Source organism: Microcebus murinus, unplaced genomic scaffold, assembly GCF_040939455.1.
Source record: "Microcebus murinus isolate Inina unplaced genomic scaffold, M.murinus_Inina_mat1.0 scaf049_hap2_Mmur4.0, whole genome shotgun sequence".
Lineage (NCBI taxonomy): Eukaryota > Metazoa > Chordata > Mammalia > Primates > Cheirogaleidae > Microcebus > Microcebus murinus.
The window spans coordinates 88,531-106,046 of NW_027438995.1; the positions used below are offsets into that span (position 1 = coordinate 88,531).

General features: G+C 62.9%; 5 non-coding genes across 5 annotated transcripts; all 5 read right to left on the reverse strand.

Annotated features, from left to right (window-relative positions):
- Positions 1 to 507: 507 nt before the first annotated feature.
- LOC142868956 (5S ribosomal RNA) lies at positions 508 to 626 on the reverse strand. The gene has a single exon (XR_012917815.1). It is a non-coding gene; the product is annotated as a 5S ribosomal RNA (ribosomal RNA).
- Positions 627 to 4,413: 3,787 nt separating this feature from the next.
- On the reverse strand, positions 4,414 to 4,532 carry LOC142868957 (5S ribosomal RNA). Its single transcript, XR_012917816.1, has one exon. It is a non-coding gene; the product is annotated as a 5S ribosomal RNA (ribosomal RNA).
- Positions 4,533 to 8,324: 3,792 nt separating this feature from the next.
- LOC142868958 (5S ribosomal RNA) lies at positions 8,325 to 8,443 on the reverse strand. Its single transcript, XR_012917817.1, has one exon. It is a non-coding gene; the product is annotated as a 5S ribosomal RNA (ribosomal RNA).
- A 3,792-nt stretch (positions 8,444 to 12,235) lies between these two features.
- On the reverse strand, positions 12,236 to 12,354 carry LOC142868959 (5S ribosomal RNA). The gene has a single exon (XR_012917818.1). It is a non-coding gene; the product is annotated as a 5S ribosomal RNA (ribosomal RNA).
- Positions 12,355 to 16,146: 3,792 nt separating this feature from the next.
- On the reverse strand, positions 16,147 to 16,265 carry LOC142868960 (5S ribosomal RNA). The gene has a single exon (XR_012917819.1). It is a non-coding gene; the product is annotated as a 5S ribosomal RNA (ribosomal RNA).
- Positions 16,266 to 17,516: the final 1,251 nt, after the last annotated feature.

The following is a 17,516-nucleotide window of genomic DNA, read 5'->3' on the forward strand; positions in this document are numbered from 1 at the left end:
GAGAGAGAAAAGAAAATGCAATCTTAGAGGTAAGAGACACTTTTTAAACATAATGAATCCGAAGAGAAAAGTAAAAGGAGGCCTGTGGAGCAGGTCTGGGTGTGACTCCGGATCCCCCAACATCAGGTGCCACCACCAAAGATTCCTGCGTGTAGCCCATAGAACCCCAAAAGCAACGGGACGAGTTCTGGTCACGTACTCCCTCAAAATGACATCCTGGCCTTCTTCTGGAACTCCCTCCCCTCTCAGACTCTCAAGGTTTCCTCCAGCGTGTCGGTTCCCACAGAGCAGACCTTTGGTCTGAGACCTGACAGTCCAGATGCCACGCATGCTGCCGCGTGGCGGCGGTGTCGCGGCTTGGGACAAGAGGAGGCCCCACGGTGCGGGCTGGGGCGCCAGGCACCGCGCGGGCGCTGAGGGTGGGGGTGACCCCCACCCCGGGCCGCCGCCGCGCTCCCAGAAAGGGGACAGAACAAGAGGCAAAAAAAAAAAAAAAAAAAAAGCAGCAGCCTGTGGCACCCGGTATTCCCAGGCGGTCTCCCATCCAAGTACTAACCAGGCCCGACCCTGCTTAGCTTCCGAGACCAGACGAGATCGGGGGCGTTCAGGGTGGTGTGGCCCTAGACGGCGGCGGAGGGCGCCCCTGCCCCGCTCAAGAAGCCGAGCCTCTCTGGGCTTCCCCGCCGCCGCCTCCCGCCCCAGGCCCCGCGCCGGGCCGGGCCGGTTGAGTTCTCCGGCCGGCCGGGTCCCGCGGGCTCCCAGGGACGGGGGTGATGGGCGGGGCGGGGCGGGGGGCTGTCTCTCTATACACACACACACACACTCACACTCACTCACACTCACACAAGATGCGCCTCCACGGCTGGACTCGCCAAGGTGGAGCCCTCCCAGCCCCCCTCGTCTCCTCGCCCGGCCTCCTTCACCTACCCGCTGCCCACCCCCAGCGCGTCGCTGCCTGCCGCTGACTGCGCACGCGCGGGACGCTCGCCCTTTGACCCCAGCCAGGGGCCGCCCTCCCCCACAACCCCTTTCAGCTGCGCCCCCCCCCTCGCCCTGTGGGTGGGCTGCCGCCTATTCCCCCGGGCCAGGGCTGGGGCACAGCCAGTGTATGGGGCGTCTCTCTCTGGGGATGTGTCCCATGGGTGGGGTGGGGTGGCGTGGTTTGGGGGGCGCTGAAGAAATCAGTCCCCTCCATCTCCTACCTCTGGAAAACGCCCAAGCCCGTGGAGAACTGCCGGCACCGCTTCGTGGGGGCCGGGACCCTCCTCCGTGTCCTCCGGTGGCCCAGTCCAAGGGGCCTGGGCCTGGCCGGGGCTGCATTGGACCCCGACCACCCTGGCGTGTGGACTCGCTAAAAATCGGCCATTAGATATTGGATTCCAGCTTCCTGGAGGTCATTTCACTAATGAGTGCACCGGAAAGAGTTTCCTAATCCATCTGTGAGGGTGGCAACTGAAAGAGAATTTTAAAGCTGACAGAATAGGCGAGGGAAGGCATAGGAGATTTCCACACCCAGCAAGGAAGCCTTTCCCGAAATGGAAGAAAGAAACGAGCAAACAGAGACACCGGTAGCCCGCCCGGAAAAGAGTCTGCCCCTTAGAGAAAGCACCCTGACCAGGTTCACCCGTGGGTGGGTGGCGAGCTAGCGGCATTCAGAAGAGCGAGGCCCGCAGTCTGTGCGGAAGACACCTGCGCTCGGGTGTGTGTGGCGGCGCGATTCACAAGCAGCTCTAGATGTTAAACCAAGGAGAAGCCAGGGAGTTCCCAACGCCCCAGGTGTCCTCAGCCCACGACTGGCTGCTGTGGGAATGCGAAGCCCGGCTCCTTGTCTCAGAGCGGGGTTCCCAGGAGGATCAGGCTGAAGCTGGGACTTGGCCTCAAAGTGTCCCCTCGCATGGCCACCCCCTTCCCCTTCCTGCTCCTCTACTCCTGGTGCCCCTCCATCCAGGGGCCAGACCTTAAAGAGTCACCGCAAGAGAATCCTGGTCCCAAAGGAGCCTTCTGGGGGACCGGTGCTGAGAGAGGTTGTGGGCATGGCCCGCTGGGGCTCTGCCCGACCCAGGGCTGAGAGATGCCACCTCCCAGCTCTGGGTCCCTGCAGGAAGTGTTGGCAAGCACAGGGCCGGTCCTCCAAAGGCCCAGGTGCAGGGAGCCCAGGCCAAGCAGCCTGTGGAAGAAGCCACTTGCCGTGCCACCCCGGGAACAGGACTGCAGGCCCCGGCCCTTCCCACCTCCTCCTCCTCCTCCTCCTCCTCCTCCCCCCCGCCCCCCCCCCACAGGGCACAGGGCTCAGAGACACCTCAGACTCTTGCTACCCAAAGTGCAAAGGGCATCAGTTGCTCCTCCAACCCCCCTCCCCCCGCCCAGCAGACCACGTTGTCCAGCCAGCCCCCGGGCCTCCCTGGGGTGCCCAGCACAAAAGTGCAGACACCCACCGGACCCTCAATCTCAGTTTTCGGATGTTTTTGCCACTCTAAGGACCCGCAGGCCAGCTGGGCCTTCGGGCAGGACAGAGAGCCCCGGAATCCGACGTGGAGAGCTGCGTGTACGTCCCCATCAGGAGGCGGTCCCCACCTCCGCGGCTCTCCCCTTGCGGGGAGCGGCAGCCCAGCCGGCAGCCCCAGGGCCTCAGGGAAGACACCAGGCTGGGCCCCCCCGCGGCACAGCGGGGGCACGTCCCCCGCACTCACGCGACTTAGGGACGGCTGCTGGAGACTGCTGCGGCCACCCTGCTGCCGGGTTTCTGGAGGGCTTCCTGGAAGCAGCGTCCACACCAAGCCCTTGGAAGGCCCAGGCGACGGAGGAGCCGGTCAGGCAGGGGCCGAGGACGGTGAGAGGCCGGGCGGGCGGGAAGGAGCATGTCAGGCAGGGGCAGAGGACGGTGACCGGCCGGGCGGGGAGGAGCCGGTCAGGCGGGGGCCCAGGACAGTGACGGGCCTGGCCGGGGAGGAGTGCGTCAGGCAGGGGCAGAGGAGACGGGCTGGGTAAGGGTTAGGGTTACAGTTAGGGCACAATTCACAATCGCAAAGACGTGGAAGCGACCCGAGTGCCCATCCATCCAGGAGTGCATCAATAAAATGTGGCGCGTGGACACCACGGAGTGCCATTCGGCTGTGAGGAGCAGCGGTGAGAGGGCGCCTCTCGTGTTCTCCTGGCCAGAGCTGGAACCCGTTCCAGTAAGCCAAGTATCCCAAGAATGGACACACGAGCACCACGTGAGCGCGCTCACCAGCAAATTGGTACGAACGGATGGACACCTAAGTGGACGGAGAGGAATCACCTTCATCGGGTGGGTGTCGGGCGGGTGGGGGGAGGGGAGGGGCATACACATCCATTAGGCATGGGGTGGGTGCGCACCGACTGGGGGATGGGCGCACTTGAAGCTCTGACCCGAGGGGGGAGGCTTGGAGAGGGCAAGGCACCCGACCTTAACATTGGTACCCCCACAATACGCTGGAACAACATGAGAGGTATATGAATAAGAACACAGGGGGGGGCCGGGCGCGGTGGCTCACGCCTGTAATCCTAGCTCTCTGGGAGGCCGAGGCGGGCGGATTGCTCCAGGTCAGGAGTTCGAAACCAGCCTGAGCAAGAGCGAGACCCCGTCTCTACTAAAAATAGAAAGAAATTAATTGGCCAACTAATATATATAGAAAAACACAGCCGGGCGTGGTGGTGCATGCCTGTAGTCCCAACTACTCGGGAGGCTGAGGCAGCAGGATTGCTTGAGCCCGGAGATTGAGGTTGCTGTGAGCTAGGCTGACGCCATGGCACTCACTCTAGCCTGGGCAGCAAAACGAGACTCTGTCTCAAAAAAAAAAAAAAAAAAAAAAGAACACAGGGGGGAGGGGGGCACGGGCAACACATGTCACCTGAATACTTGTACTCCCATCATCTGCTTGAAAAGAGAGAGAAAAGAAAATGCAATCTTAGAGGTAAGAGACACTTTTTAAACATAATGAATCCGAAGAGAAAAGTAAAAGGAGGCCTGTGGAGCAGGTCTGGGTGTGACTCCGGATCCCCCAACATCAGGTGCCACCACCAAAGATTCCTGCGTGTAGCCCATAGAACCCCAAAAGCAACGGGACGAGTTCTGGTCACGTACTCCCTCAAAATGACATCCTGGCCTTCTTCTGGAACTCCCTCCCCTCTCAGACTCTCAAGGTTTCCTCCAGCGTGTCGGTTCCCACAGAGCAGACCTTTGGTCTGAGACCTGACAGTCCAGATGCCACGCATGCTGCCGCGTGGCGGCGGTGTCGCGGCTTGGGACAAGAGGAGGCCCCACGGTGCGGGCTGGGGCGCCAGGCACCGCGCGGGCGCTGAGGGTGGGGGTGACCCCCACCCCGGGCCGCCGCCGCGCTCCCAGAAAGGGGACAGAACAAGAGGCAAAAAAAAAAAAAAAAAAAAAGCAGCAGCCTGTGGCACCCGGTATTCCCAGGCGGTCTCCCATCCAAGTACTAACCAGGCCCGACCCTGCTTAGCTTCCGAGACCAGACGAGATCGGGGGCGTTCAGGGTGGTGTGGCCCTAGACGGCGGCGGAGGGCGCCCCTGCCCCGCTCAAGAAGCCGAGCCTCTCTGGGCTTCCCCGCCGCCGCCTCCCGCCCCAGGCCCCGCGCCGGGCCGGGCCGGTTGAGTTCTCCGGCCGGCCGGGTCCCGCGGGCTCCCAGGGACGGGGGTGATGGGCGGGGCGGGGCGGGGCGGGGGGCTGTCTCTCTATACACACACACACACACTCACACTCACTCACACTCACACAAGATGCGCCTCCACGGCTGGACTCGCCAAGGTGGAGCCCTCCCAGCCCCCCTCGTCTCCTCGCCCGGCCTCCTTCACCTACCCGCTGCCCACCCCCAGCGCGTCGCTGCCTGCCGCTGACTGCGCACGCGCGGGACGCTCGCCCTTTGACCCCAGCCAGGGGCCGCCCTCCCCCACAACCCCTTTCAGCTGCGCCCCCCCCCTCGCCCTGTGGGTGGGCTGCCGCCTATTCCCCCGGGCCAGGGCTGGGGCACAGCCAGTGTATGGGGCGTCTCTCTCTGGGGATGTGTCCCATGGGTGGGGTGGGGTGGCGTGGTTTGGGGGGCGCTGAAGAAATCAGTCCCCTCCATCTCCTACCTCTGGAAAACGCCCAAGCCCGTGGAGAACTGCCGGCACCGCTTCGTGGGGGCCGGGACCCTCCTCCGTGTCCTCCGGTGGCCCAGTCCAAGGGGCCTGGGCCTGGCCGGGGCTGCATTGGACCCCGACCACCCTGGCGTGTGGACTCGCTAAAAATCGGCCATTAGATATTGGATTCCAGCTTCCTGGAGGTCATTTCACTAATGAGTGCACCGGAAAGAGTTTCCTAATCCATCTGTGAGGGTGGCAACTGAAAGAGAATTTTAAAGCTGACAGAATAGGCGAGGGAAGGCATAGGAGATTTCCACACCCAGCAAGGAAGCCTTTCCCGAAATGGAAGAAAGAAACGAGCAAACAGAGACACCGGTAGCCCGCCCGGAAAAGAGTCTGCCCCTTAGAGAAAGCACCCTGACCAGGTTCACCCGTGGGTGGGTGGCGAGCTAGCGGCATTCAGAAGAGCGAGGCCCGCAGTCTGTGCGGAAGACACCTGCGCTCGGGTGTGTGTGGCGGCGCGATTCACAAGCAGCTCTAGATGTTAAACCAAGGAGAAGCCAGGGAGTTCCCAACGCCCCAGGTGTCCTCAGCCCACGACTGGCTGCTGTGGGAATGCGAAGCCCGGCTCCTTGTCTCAGAGCGGGGTTCCCAGGAGGATCAGGCTGAAGCTGGGACTTGGCCTCAAAGTGTCCCCTCGCATGGCCACCCCCTTCCCCTTCCTGCTCCTCTACTCCTGGTGCCCCTCCATCCAGGGGCCAGACCTTAAAGAGTCACCGCAAGAGAATCCTGGTCCCAAAGGAGCCTTCTGGGGGACCGGTGCTGAGAGAGGTTGTGGGCATGGCCCGCTGGGGCTCTGCCCGACCCAGGGCTGAGAGATGCCACCTCCCAGCTCTGGGTCCCTGCAGGAAGTGTTGGCAAGCACAGGGCCGGTCCTCCAAAGGCCCAGGTGCAGGGAGCCCAGGCCAAGCAGCCTGTGGAAGAAGCCACTTGCCGTGCCACCCCGGGAACAGGACTGCAGGCCCCGGCCCTTCCCACCTCCTCCTCCTCCTCCTCCTCCTCCTCCCCCCCGCCCCCCCCCCACAGGGCACAGGGCTCAGAGACACCTCAGACTCTTGCTACCCAAAGTGCAAAGGGCATCAGTTGCTCCTCCAACCCCCCTCCCCCCGCCCAGCAGACCACGTTGTCCAGCCAGCCCCCGGGCCTCCCTGGGGTGCCCAGCACAAAAGTGCAGACACCCACCGGACCCTCAATCTCAGTTTTCGGATGTTTTTGCCACTCTAAGGACCCGCAGGCCAGCTGGGCCTTCGGGCAGGACAGAGAGCCCCGGAATCCGACGTGGAGAGCTGCGTGTACGTCCCCATCAGGAGGCGGTCCCCACCTCCGCGGCTCTCCCCTTGCGGGGAGCGGCAGCCCAGCCGGCAGCCCCAGGGCCTCAGGGAAGACACCAGGCTGGGCCCCCCCGCGGCACAGCGGGGGCACGTCCCCCGCACTCACGCGACTTAGGGACGGCTGCTGGAGACTGCTGCGGCCACCCTGCTGCCGGGTTTCTGGAGGGCTTCCTGGAAGCAGCGTCCACACCAAGCCCTTGGAAGGCCCAGGCGACGGAGGAGCCGGTCAGGCAGGGGCCGAGGACGGTGAGAGGCCGGGCGGGCGGGAAGGAGCATGTCAGGCAGGGGCAGAGGACGGTGACCGGCCGGGCGGGGAGGAGCCGGTCAGGCGGGGGCCCAGGACAGTGACGGGCCTGGCCGGGGAGGAGTGCGTCAGGCAGGGGCAGAGGAGACGGGCTGGGTAAGGGTTAGGGTTACAGTTAGGGCACAATTCACAATCGCAAAGACGTGGAAGCGACCCGAGTGCCCATCCATCCAGGAGTGCATCAATAAAATGTGGCGCGTGGACACCACGGAGTGCCATTCGGCTGTGAGGAGCAGCGGTGAGAGGGCGCCTCTCGTGTTCTCCTGGCCAGAGCTGGAACCCGTTCCAGTAAGCCAAGTATCCCAAGAATGGACACACGAGCACCACGTGAGCGCGCTCACCAGCAAATTGGTACGAACGGATGGACACCTAAGTGGACGGAGAGGAATCACCTTCATCGGGTGGGTGTCGGGCGGGTGGGGGGAGGGGAGGGGCATACACATCCATTAGGCATGGGGTGGGTGCGCACCGACTGGGGGATGGGCGCACTTGAAGCTCTGACCCGAGGGGGGAGGCTTGGAGAGGGCAAGGCACCCGACCTTAACATTGGTACCCCCACAATACGCTGGAACAACATGAGAGGTATATGAATAAGAACACAGGGGGGGGCCGGGCGCGGTGGCTCACGCCTGTAATCCTAGCTCTCTGGGAGGCCGAGGCGGGCGGATTGCTCCAGGTCAGGAGTTCGAAACCAGCCTGAGCAAGAGCGAGACCCCGTCTCTACTAAAAATAGAAAGAAATTAATTGGCCAACTAATATATATAGAAAAACACAGCCGGGCGTGGTGGTGCATGCCTGTAGTCCCAACTACTCGGGAGGCTGAGGCAGCAGGATTGCTTGAGCCCGGAGATTGAGGTTGCTGTGAGCTAGGCTGACGCCATGGCACTCACTCTAGCCTGGGCAGCAAAACGAGACTCTGTCTCAAAAAAAAAAAAAAAAAAAAAAGAACACAGGGGGGAGGGGGGCACGGGCAACACATGTCACCTGAATACTTGTACTCCCATCATCTGCTTGAAAAGAGAGAGAAAAGAAAATGCAATCTTAGAGGTAAGAGACACTTTTTAAACATAATGAATCCGAAGAGAAAAGTAAAAGGAGGCCTGTGGAGCAGGTCTGGGTGTGACTCCGGATCCCCCAACATCAGGTGCCACCACCAAAGATTCCTGCGTGTAGCCCATAGAACCCCAAAAGCAACGGGACGAGTTCTGGTCACGTACTCCCTCAAAATGACATCCTGGCCTTCTTCTGGAACTCCCTCCCCTCTCAGACTCTCAAGGTTTCCTCCAGCGTGTCGGTTCCCACAGAGCAGACCTTTGGTCTGAGACCTGACAGTCCAGATGCCACGCATGCTGCCGCGTGGCGGCGGTGTCGCGGCTTGGGACAAGAGGAGGCCCCACGGTGCGGGCTGGGGCGCCAGGCACCGCGCGGGCGCTGAGGGTGGGGGTGACCCCCACCCCGGGCCGCCGCCGCGCTCCCAGAAAGGGGACAGAACAAGAGGCAAAAAAAAAAAAAAAAAAAAAGCAGCAGCCTGTGGCACCCGGTATTCCCAGGCGGTCTCCCATCCAAGTACTAACCAGGCCCGACCCTGCTTAGCTTCCGAGACCAGACGAGATCGGGGGCGTTCAGGGTGGTGTGGCCCTAGACGGCGGCGGAGGGCGCCCCTGCCCCGCTCAAGAAGCCGAGCCTCTCTGGGCTTCCCCGCCGCCGCCTCCCGCCCCAGGCCCCGCGCCGGGCCGGGCCGGTTGAGTTCTCCGGCCGGCCGGGTCCCGCGGGCTCCCAGGGACGGGGGTGATGGGCGGGGCGGGGCGGGGCGGGGGGCTGTCTCTCTATACACACACACACACACTCACACTCACTCACACTCACACAAGATGCGCCTCCACGGCTGGACTCGCCAAGGTGGAGCCCTCCCAGCCCCCCTCGTCTCCTCGCCCGGCCTCCTTCACCTACCCGCTGCCCACCCCCAGCGCGTCGCTGCCTGCCGCTGACTGCGCACGCGCGGGACGCTCGCCCTTTGACCCCAGCCAGGGGCCGCCCTCCCCCACAACCCCTTTCAGCTGCGCCCCCCCCCTCGCCCTGTGGGTGGGCTGCCGCCTATTCCCCCGGGCCAGGGCTGGGGCACAGCCAGTGTATGGGGCGTCTCTCTCTGGGGATGTGTCCCATGGGTGGGGTGGGGTGGCGTGGTTTGGGGGGCGCTGAAGAAATCAGTCCCCTCCATCTCCTACCTCTGGAAAACGCCCAAGCCCGTGGAGAACTGCCGGCACCGCTTCGTGGGGGCCGGGACCCTCCTCCGTGTCCTCCGGTGGCCCAGTCCAAGGGGCCTGGGCCTGGCCGGGGCTGCATTGGACCCCGACCACCCTGGCGTGTGGACTCGCTAAAAATCGGCCATTAGATATTGGATTCCAGCTTCCTGGAGGTCATTTCACTAATGAGTGCACCGGAAAGAGTTTCCTAATCCATCTGTGAGGGTGGCAACTGAAAGAGAATTTTAAAGCTGACAGAATAGGCGAGGGAAGGCATAGGAGATTTCCACACCCAGCAAGGAAGCCTTTCCCGAAATGGAAGAAAGAAACGAGCAAACAGAGACACCGGTAGCCCGCCCGGAAAAGAGTCTGCCCCTTAGAGAAAGCACCCTGACCAGGTTCACCCGTGGGTGGGTGGCGAGCTAGCGGCATTCAGAAGAGCGAGGCCCGCAGTCTGTGCGGAAGACACCTGCGCTCGGGTGTGTGTGGCGGCGCGATTCACAAGCAGCTCTAGATGTTAAACCAAGGAGAAGCCAGGGAGTTCCCAACGCCCCAGGTGTCCTCAGCCCACGACTGGCTGCTGTGGGAATGCGAAGCCCGGCTCCTTGTCTCAGAGCGGGGTTCCCAGGAGGATCAGGCTGAAGCTGGGACTTGGCCTCAAAGTGTCCCCTCGCATGGCCACCCCCTTCCCCTTCCTGCTCCTCTACTCCTGGTGCCCCTCCATCCAGGGGCCAGACCTTAAAGAGTCACCGCAAGAGAATCCTGGTCCCAAAGGAGCCTTCTGGGGGACCGGTGCTGAGAGAGGTTGTGGGCATGGCCCGCTGGGGCTCTGCCCGACCCAGGGCTGAGAGATGCCACCTCCCAGCTCTGGGTCCCTGCAGGAAGTGTTGGCAAGCACAGGGCCGGTCCTCCAAAGGCCCAGGTGCAGGGAGCCCAGGCCAAGCAGCCTGTGGAAGAAGCCACTTGCCGTGCCACCCCGGGAACAGGACTGCAGGCCCCGGCCCTTCCCACCTCCTCCTCCTCCTCCTCCTCCTCCTCCCCCCCGCCCCCCCCCCACAGGGCACAGGGCTCAGAGACACCTCAGACTCTTGCTACCCAAAGTGCAAAGGGCATCAGTTGCTCCTCCAACCCCCCTCCCCCCGCCCAGCAGACCACGTTGTCCAGCCAGCCCCCGGGCCTCCCTGGGGTGCCCAGCACAAAAGTGCAGACACCCACCGGACCCTCAATCTCAGTTTTCGGATGTTTTTGCCACTCTAAGGACCCGCAGGCCAGCTGGGCCTTCGGGCAGGACAGAGAGCCCCGGAATCCGACGTGGAGAGCTGCGTGTACGTCCCCATCAGGAGGCGGTCCCCACCTCCGCGGCTCTCCCCTTGCGGGGAGCGGCAGCCCAGCCGGCAGCCCCAGGGCCTCAGGGAAGACACCAGGCTGGGCCCCCCCGCGGCACAGCGGGGGCACGTCCCCCGCACTCACGCGACTTAGGGACGGCTGCTGGAGACTGCTGCGGCCACCCTGCTGCCGGGTTTCTGGAGGGCTTCCTGGAAGCAGCGTCCACACCAAGCCCTTGGAAGGCCCAGGCGACGGAGGAGCCGGTCAGGCAGGGGCCGAGGACGGTGAGAGGCCGGGCGGGCGGGAAGGAGCATGTCAGGCAGGGGCAGAGGACGGTGACCGGCCGGGCGGGGAGGAGCCGGTCAGGCGGGGGCCCAGGACAGTGACGGGCCTGGCCGGGGAGGAGTGCGTCAGGCAGGGGCAGAGGAGACGGGCTGGGTAAGGGTTAGGGTTACAGTTAGGGCACAATTCACAATCGCAAAGACGTGGAAGCGACCCGAGTGCCCATCCATCCAGGAGTGCATCAATAAAATGTGGCGCGTGGACACCACGGAGTGCCATTCGGCTGTGAGGAGCAGCGGTGAGAGGGCGCCTCTCGTGTTCTCCTGGCCAGAGCTGGAACCCGTTCCAGTAAGCCAAGTATCCCAAGAATGGACACACGAGCACCACGTGAGCGCGCTCACCAGCAAATTGGTACGAACGGATGGACACCTAAGTGGACGGAGAGGAATCACCTTCATCGGGTGGGTGTCGGGCGGGTGGGGGGAGGGGAGGGGCATACACATCCATTAGGCATGGGGTGGGTGCGCACCGACTGGGGGATGGGCGCACTTGAAGCTCTGACCCGAGGGGGGAGGCTTGGAGAGGGCAAGGCACCCGACCTTAACATTGGTACCCCCACAATACGCTGGAACAACATGAGAGGTATATGAATAAGAACACAGGGGGGGGCCGGGCGCGGTGGCTCACGCCTGTAATCCTAGCTCTCTGGGAGGCCGAGGCGGGCGGATTGCTCCAGGTCAGGAGTTCGAAACCAGCCTGAGCAAGAGCGAGACCCCGTCTCTACTAAAAATAGAAAGAAATTAATTGGCCAACTAATATATATAGAAAAACACAGCCGGGCGTGGTGGTGCATGCCTGTAGTCCCAACTACTCGGGAGGCTGAGGCAGCAGGATTGCTTGAGCCCGGAGATTGAGGTTGCTGTGAGCTAGGCTGACGCCATGGCACTCACTCTAGCCTGGGCAGCAAAACGAGACTCTGTCTCAAAAAAAAAAAAAAAAAAAAAAGAACACAGGGGGGAGGGGGGCACGGGCAACACATGTCACCTGAATACTTGTACTCCCATCATCTGCTTGAAAAGAGAGAGAAAAGAAAATGCAATCTTAGAGGTAAGAGACACTTTTTAAACATAATGAATCCGAAGAGAAAAGTAAAAGGAGGCCTGTGGAGCAGGTCTGGGTGTGACTCCGGATCCCCCAACATCAGGTGCCACCACCAAAGATTCCTGCGTGTAGCCCATAGAACCCCAAAAGCAACGGGACGAGTTCTGGTCACGTACTCCCTCAAAATGACATCCTGGCCTTCTTCTGGAACTCCCTCCCCTCTCAGACTCTCAAGGTTTCCTCCAGCGTGTCGGTTCCCACAGAGCAGACCTTTGGTCTGAGACCTGACAGTCCAGATGCCACGCATGCTGCCGCGTGGCGGCGGTGTCGCGGCTTGGGACAAGAGGAGGCCCCACGGTGCGGGCTGGGGCGCCAGGCACCGCGCGGGCGCTGAGGGTGGGGGTGACCCCCACCCCGGGCCGCCGCCGCGCTCCCAGAAAGGGGACAGAACAAGAGGCAAAAAAAAAAAAAAAAAAAAAGCAGCAGCCTGTGGCACCCGGTATTCCCAGGCGGTCTCCCATCCAAGTACTAACCAGGCCCGACCCTGCTTAGCTTCCGAGACCAGACGAGATCGGGGGCGTTCAGGGTGGTGTGGCCCTAGACGGCGGCGGAGGGCGCCCCTGCCCCGCTCAAGAAGCCGAGCCTCTCTGGGCTTCCCCGCCGCCGCCTCCCGCCCCAGGCCCCGCGCCGGGCCGGGCCGGTTGAGTTCTCCGGCCGGCCGGGTCCCGCGGGCTCCCAGGGACGGGGGTGATGGGCGGGGCGGGGCGGGGCGGGGGGCTGTCTCTCTATACACACACACACACACTCACACTCACTCACACTCACACAAGATGCGCCTCCACGGCTGGACTCGCCAAGGTGGAGCCCTCCCAGCCCCCCTCGTCTCCTCGCCCGGCCTCCTTCACCTACCCGCTGCCCACCCCCAGCGCGTCGCTGCCTGCCGCTGACTGCGCACGCGCGGGACGCTCGCCCTTTGACCCCAGCCAGGGGCCGCCCTCCCCCACAACCCCTTTCAGCTGCGCCCCCCCCCTCGCCCTGTGGGTGGGCTGCCGCCTATTCCCCCGGGCCAGGGCTGGGGCACAGCCAGTGTATGGGGCGTCTCTCTCTGGGGATGTGTCCCATGGGTGGGGTGGGGTGGCGTGGTTTGGGGGGCGCTGAAGAAATCAGTCCCCTCCATCTCCTACCTCTGGAAAACGCCCAAGCCCGTGGAGAACTGCCGGCACCGCTTCGTGGGGGCCGGGACCCTCCTCCGTGTCCTCCGGTGGCCCAGTCCAAGGGGCCTGGGCCTGGCCGGGGCTGCATTGGACCCCGACCACCCTGGCGTGTGGACTCGCTAAAAATCGGCCATTAGATATTGGATTCCAGCTTCCTGGAGGTCATTTCACTAATGAGTGCACCGGAAAGAGTTTCCTAATCCATCTGTGAGGGTGGCAACTGAAAGAGAATTTTAAAGCTGACAGAATAGGCGAGGGAAGGCATAGGAGATTTCCACACCCAGCAAGGAAGCCTTTCCCGAAATGGAAGAAAGAAACGAGCAAACAGAGACACCGGTAGCCCGCCCGGAAAAGAGTCTGCCCCTTAGAGAAAGCACCCTGACCAGGTTCACCCGTGGGTGGGTGGCGAGCTAGCGGCATTCAGAAGAGCGAGGCCCGCAGTCTGTGCGGAAGACACCTGCGCTCGGGTGTGTGTGGCGGCGCGATTCACAAGCAGCTCTAGATGTTAAACCAAGGAGAAGCCAGGGAGTTCCCAACGCCCCAGGTGTCCTCAGCCCACGACTGGCTGCTGTGGGAATGCGAAGCCCGGCTCCTTGTCTCAGAGCGGGGTTCCCAGGAGGATCAGGCTGAAGCTGGGACTTGGCCTCAAAGTGTCCCCTCGCATGGCCACCCCCTTCCCCTTCCTGCTCCTCTACTCCTGGTGCCCCTCCATCCAGGGGCCAGACCTTAAAGAGTCACCGCAAGAGAATCCTGGTCCCAAAGGAGCCTTCTGGGGGACCGGTGCTGAGAGAGGTTGTGGGCATGGCCCGCTGGGGCTCTGCCCGACCCAGGGCTGAGAGATGCCACCTCCCAGCTCTGGGTCCCTGCAGGAAGTGTTGGCAAGCACAGGGCCGGTCCTCCAAAGGCCCAGGTGCAGGGAGCCCAGGCCAAGCAGCCTGTGGAAGAAGCCACTTGCCGTGCCACCCCGGGAACAGGACTGCAGGCCCCGGCCCTTCCCACCTCCTCCTCCTCCTCCTCCTCCTCCTCCCCCCCGCCCCCCCCCCACAGGGCACAGGGCTCAGAGACACCTCAGACTCTTGCTACCCAAAGTGCAAAGGGCATCAGTTGCTCCTCCAACCCCCCTCCCCCCGCCCAGCAGACCACGTTGTCCAGCCAGCCCCCGGGCCTCCCTGGGGTGCCCAGCACAAAAGTGCAGACACCCACCGGACCCTCAATCTCAGTTTTCGGATGTTTTTGCCACTCTAAGGACCCGCAGGCCAGCTGGGCCTTCGGGCAGGACAGAGAGCCCCGGAATCCGACGTGGAGAGCTGCGTGTACGTCCCCATCAGGAGGCGGTCCCCACCTCCGCGGCTCTCCCCTTGCGGGGAGCGGCAGCCCAGCCGGCAGCCCCAGGGCCTCAGGGAAGACACCAGGCTGGGCCCCCCCGCGGCACAGCGGGGGCACGTCCCCCGCACTCACGCGACTTAGGGACGGCTGCTGGAGACTGCTGCGGCCACCCTGCTGCCGGGTTTCTGGAGGGCTTCCTGGAAGCAGCGTCCACACCAAGCCCTTGGAAGGCCCAGGCGACGGAGGAGCCGGTCAGGCAGGGGCCGAGGACGGTGAGAGGCCGGGCGGGCGGGAAGGAGCATGTCAGGCAGGGGCAGAGGACGGTGACCGGCCGGGCGGGGAGGAGCCGGTCAGGCGGGGGCCCAGGACAGTGACGGGCCTGGCCGGGGAGGAGTGCGTCAGGCAGGGGCAGAGGAGACGGGCTGGGTAAGGGTTAGGGTTACAGTTAGGGCACAATTCACAATCGCAAAGACGTGGAAGCGACCCGAGTGCCCATCCATCCAGGAGTGCATCAATAAAATGTGGCGCGTGGACACCACGGAGTGCCATTCGGCTGTGAGGAGCAGCGGTGAGAGGGCGCCTCTCGTGTTCTCCTGGCCAGAGCTGGAACCCGTTCCAGTAAGCCAAGTATCCCAAGAATGGACACACGAGCACCACGTGAGCGCGCTCACCAGCAAATTGGTACGAACGGATGGACACCTAAGTGGACGGAGAGGAATCACCTTCATCGGGTGGGTGTCGGGCGGGTGGGGGGAGGGGAGGGGCATACACATCCATTAGGCATGGGGTGGGTGCGCACCGACTGGGGGATGGGCGCACTTGAAGCTCTGACCCGAGGGGGGAGGCTTGGAGAGGGCAAGGCACCCGACCTTAACATTGGTACCCCCACAATACGCTGGAACAACATGAGAGGTATATGAATAAGAACACAGGGGGGGGCCGGGCGCGGTGGCTCACGCCTGTAATCCTAGCTCTCTGGGAGGCCGAGGCGGGCGGATTGCTCCAGGTCAGGAGTTCGAAACCAGCCTGAGCAAGAGCGAGACCCCGTCTCTACTAAAAATAGAAAGAAATTAATTGGCCAACTAATATATATAGAAAAACACAGCCGGGCGTGGTGGTGCATGCCTGTAGTCCCAACTACTCGGGAGGCTGAGGCAGCAGGATTGCTTGAGCCCGGAGATTGAGGTTGCTGTGAGCTAGGCTGACGCCATGGCACTCACTCTAGCCTGGGCAGCAAAACGAGACTCTGTCTCAAAAAAAAAAAAAAAAAAAAAGAACACAGGGGGGAGGGGGGCACGGGCAACACATGTCACCTGAATACTTGTACTCCCATCATCTGCTTGAAAAGAGAGAGAAAAGAAAATGCAATCTTAGAGGTAAGAGACACTTTTTAAACATAATGAATCCGAAGAGAAAAGTAAAAGGAGGCCTGTGGAGCAGGTCTGGGTGTGACTCCGGATCCCCCAACATCAGGTGCCACCACCAAAGATTCCTGCGTGTAGCCCATAGAACCCCAAAAGCAACGGGACGAGTTCTGGTCACGTACTCCCTCAAAATGACATCCTGGCCTTCTTCTGGAACTCCCTCCCCTCTCAGACTCTCAAGGTTTCCTCCAGCGTGTCGGTTCCCACAGAGCAGACCTTTGGTCTGAGACCTGACAGTCCAGATGCCACGCATGCTGCCGCGTGGCGGCGGTGTCGCGGCTTGGGACAAGAGGAGGCCCCACGGTGCGGGCTGGGGCGCCAGGCACCGCGCGGGCGCTGAGGGTGGGGGTGACCCCCACCCCGGGCCGCCGCCGCGCTCCCAGAAAGGGGACAGAACAAGAGGCAAAAAAAAAAAAAAAAAAAAAAGCAGCAGCCTGTGGCACCCGGTATTCCCAGGCGGTCTCCCATCCAAGTACTAACCAGGCCCGACCCTGCTTAGCTTCCGAGACCAGACGAGATCGGGGGCGTTCAGGGTGGTGTGGCCCTAGACGGCGGCGGAGGGCGCCCCTGCCCCGCTCAAGAAGCCGAGCCTCTCTGGGCTTCCCCGCCGCCGCCTCCCGCCCCAGGCCCCGCGCCGGGCCGGGCCGGTTGAGTTCTCCGGCCGGCCGGGTCCCGCGGGCTCCCAGGGACGGGGGTGATGGGCGGGGCGGGGCGGGGGGCTGTCTCTCTATACACACACACACACACTCACACTCACTCACACTCACACAAGATGCGCCTCCACGGCTGGACTCGCCAAGGTGGAGCCCTCCCAGCCCCCCTCGTCTCCTCGCCCGGCCTCCTTCACCTACCCGCTGCCCACCCCCAGCGCGTCGCTGCCTGCCGCTGACTGCGCACGCGCGGGACGCTCGCCCTTTGACCCCAGCCAGGGGCCGCCCTCCCCCACAACCCCTTTCAGCTGCGCCCCCCCCCTCGCCCTGTGGGTGGGCTGCCGCCTATTCCCCCGGGCCAGGGCTGGGGCACAGCCAGTGTATGGGGCGTCTCTCTCTGGGGATGTGTCCCATGGGTGGGGTGGGGTGGCGTGGTTTGGGGGGCGCTGAAGAAATCAGTCCCCTCCATCTCCTACCTCTGGAAAACGCCCAAGCCCGTGGAGAACTGCCGGCACCGCTTCGTGGGGGCCGGGACCCTCCTCCGTGTCCTCCTGTGGCCCAGTCCAAGGGGCCTGGGCCTGGCCGGGGCTGCATTGGACCCCGACCACCCTGGCGTGTGGACTCGCTAAAAATCGGCCATTAGATATTGGATTCCAGCTTCCTGGAGGTCATTTCACTAATGAGTGCACCGGAAAGAGTTTCCTAATCCATCTGTGAGGGTGGCAACTGAAAGAGAATTTTAAAGCTGACAGAATAGGCGAGGGAAGGCATAGGAGATTTCCACACCCAGCAAGGAAGACTTTCCCGAAATGGAAGAAAGAAACGAGCAAACAGAGACACCGGTAGCCCGCCCGGAAAAGAGTCTGCCCCCGAGAGAAAGCACCCTGACCAGGTTCACCCGTGGGTGGGTGGCGAGCTAGCGGCATTCAGAAGAGCGAGGCCCGCAGTCTGTGCGGAAGACACCTGCGCTCGGGTGTGTGTGGCGGCGCGATTCACAAGCAGCTCTAGACGTTAAACCAAGGAGAAGCCAGGGAGTTCCCAACGCCCCAGGTGTCCTCAGCCCACGACTGGCTGCTGTGGGAATGCGAAGCCCGGCTCCTTGTCTCAGAGCGGGGTTCCCAGGAGGATCAGGCTGAAGCTGGGACTTGGCC